This window comes from Pseudorasbora parva, chromosome 12, assembly GCF_024679245.1.
Source record: "Pseudorasbora parva isolate DD20220531a chromosome 12, ASM2467924v1, whole genome shotgun sequence".
Taxonomy (NCBI): Eukaryota; Metazoa; Chordata; class Actinopteri; order Cypriniformes; family Gobionidae; genus Pseudorasbora; species Pseudorasbora parva.
This window is the reverse complement of record NC_090183.1, coordinates 202,501-205,000: the sequence shown is the minus strand read 5'-3', so window position 1 is coordinate 205,000 and position 2,500 is coordinate 202,501. Positions and strand designations below refer to the sequence as shown.

Genomic DNA, 2,500 nt, shown 5'->3' with positions numbered 1-2,500 from the left:
CGAACCGCTGAGCGAACCGCTGAGCGAACCTCTGAGCGAACCTCTGAGCGAACCTCTGAGCGAACCTCTGAGCGAACCTCTGAGCGAACCGCTGAGCGAACCGCTGAGCGAACCGCTGAGCGAACCGCTGAGCGAACCGCTGAGCGAACCTCTGAGCGAACCTCTGAGCGAACCTCTGAGCGAACCGCTGAGCGATCCGCTGAGCGATCCGCTGAGCGATCCGCTGAGCGAACCGCTGAGCGAACCGCTGAGCGAACCGCTGAGCGAACCGCTGAGCGAACCGCTGAGCGAACCGCTGAGCGAACCTCTGAGCGAACCTCTGAGCGAACCTCTGAGCGAACCTCTGAGCGAACCTCTGAGCGAACCTCTGAGCGAACCTCTGAGCGAACCTCTGAGCGAACCGCTGAGCGAACCGCTGAGCGAACCGCTGAGCGAACCTCTGAGCGAACCTCTGAGCGAACCTCTGAGCGAACCTCTGAGCGAACCTCTGAGCGAACCTCTGAGCGAACCGCTGAGCGAACCGCTGAGCGAACCTCTGAGCGAACCTCTGAGCGAACCGCTGAGCGAACCTCTGAGCGAACCTCTGAGCGAACCTCTGAGCGAACCTCTGAGCGAACCGCTGAGCGAACCGCTGAGCGAACCGCTGAGCGAACCGCTGAGCGAACCGCTGAGCGAACCGCTCGTCATGTGCATGTTAACCTGGGACGTCACATGACCAGATCATTCCCCTGCGAGTCTAAAGGGCCTCATGCTTTAAACTGAAATGGCTCTAACAGAAACATGTGCAGCATTTGCTGCGTTTCCATTAAAGATTTGTGCAAAACTTTTGCGATATTTTCTAAATGTTGATAAAAAAAACTATTGCAAATTGGCAGCATTTCCATTACCCGCAGTTATGCGATTCAAACGTATTATTTTCCTCTCGCAATGGGTCATTCCAAAAATGATGGCACCTATGTTGGTTAAATTAATGAATCAGGTCTTATTTAATTCTATAAACTCTAATCCTGATCTGCCAGCATTGTCTCTTTATGATAAATTAAAATAAGCTGATAACATCACTGTTTCCTCCAGAACGACTGTACAGCCAAATCTAATTCTGCTGCAGTATTGTCCTGTTTAACACTGAAGCTGCTCTGACACAATCGCCGCTGGAGAAGAGCGATAGAAATAAAGATGATTGATTGATTGATTGATTGATCTGTATATCCCATCCATTAATGGCAAGGAACGCCCCTTATAGGATACTTAAGCGGCACGTACAGTATATGAGGTGTGTGTGTGTGTGTGTGTGTGTGTGTGTGTGTGTGTGTGTGTGTGTGTGTGTTTCTCCCTCAGATCTGCTTCAAGGTCTTCATGATAATGTGGCATTTCTGCGCTTGGAATCCAGTATTCCTGTAATTTTCTTGTCTTTTATGAGTTAAATAAAGAGCTCTGTCTCGTCTTCTGTCCAAACAAACCGTCATCTGTAAGAATGATCGGCTTTACGCACGCCAGGTTATTGTGACGCATTGCCACATACACAGAAGAGCGAGATGTTTGAATTTGCATGGCGGTAACTCAAAGGTTTTTTTTACCACTTTGTTATTTTGCCTTGAAGTTTCGTTTGTTGGAAATATGAACTGAATTTAGGAATGCTTTTGAAATGAAAAACTTTGTGGTTAATAAACAACATACATTTTTTAAATGAAGACAGCGTTTGGAGTCAAGTGCACGGCCTTTGTTGTTTTTGTGAGTGTACACAAATAAAAGTAGACAGTTTATAGTTCATAATTGTCATCTTATCTGTATGGCTAAAAAAAAAAAAAAAAAAAAATCACCGGCGCCTTCGTCAGCTGTGGGTTAAAGAAAACTAAACGTTAGCCTATATTATTATTATTTTAGTTTCATATGTTTATTATGAAAAGTGAGCAGCATGAGTAAGATATAAGTTTCGCAATATGACTGAAGACTTGGGGGTCACACTTGATTTTGACCACTTCGAGTTTTATTTTCTAGAAAGTCTTTAAAATAATTTATTTGTATAAATTATATTTTAATTTTGATCGATGTTTTATCAACAAATTCCCTGTATATTAAATAAGAAGCAAACCAAGATCGTCTGGAATGGATTGACGTGCGTAGCTGGCCTGTTTCTGCGGCCTTTAAGTAAGGCTGAAACTATAGCGTCTTTTTGTTTTAATACTTTTTTTAATATATGTCTTAATTACAGTAGCCTATATATAGTTATGATATTATTTGTGGCTGCACCGGGTCCCGTCATTACTAGGTTAAAGATACGCCACTGTCCTTATTTGGAAAAAATATGTTGTTTTAACGACAAAAGATCGCGTTATTACGAGAAAATATGTTAAAAAGCAAAACATCTCGTCAAGGGTAATGGAATTACGAAGCTATTTTCTGCTCTAAACCGCTCTCTCCCTCCTCCCCTCTCCCCCCTCCCTCTCTCTCTCTCCCTCTCCCCTCTCCCCCCTCCCTCTCTCTCTCTCCCCCCTCCCTC

The 2,500-nt window shown here is 44.5% G+C and overlaps 1 protein-coding gene across 3 annotated transcripts in view; it reads left to right on the top strand.

Moving 5' to 3' along the window:
• Positions 1-2,500, top strand: part of kdm6al (lysine (K)-specific demethylase 6A, like) — a 62,968-nt gene that overhangs the window by 20,324 nt on the left and 40,144 nt on the right. The window lies entirely within an intron of this gene.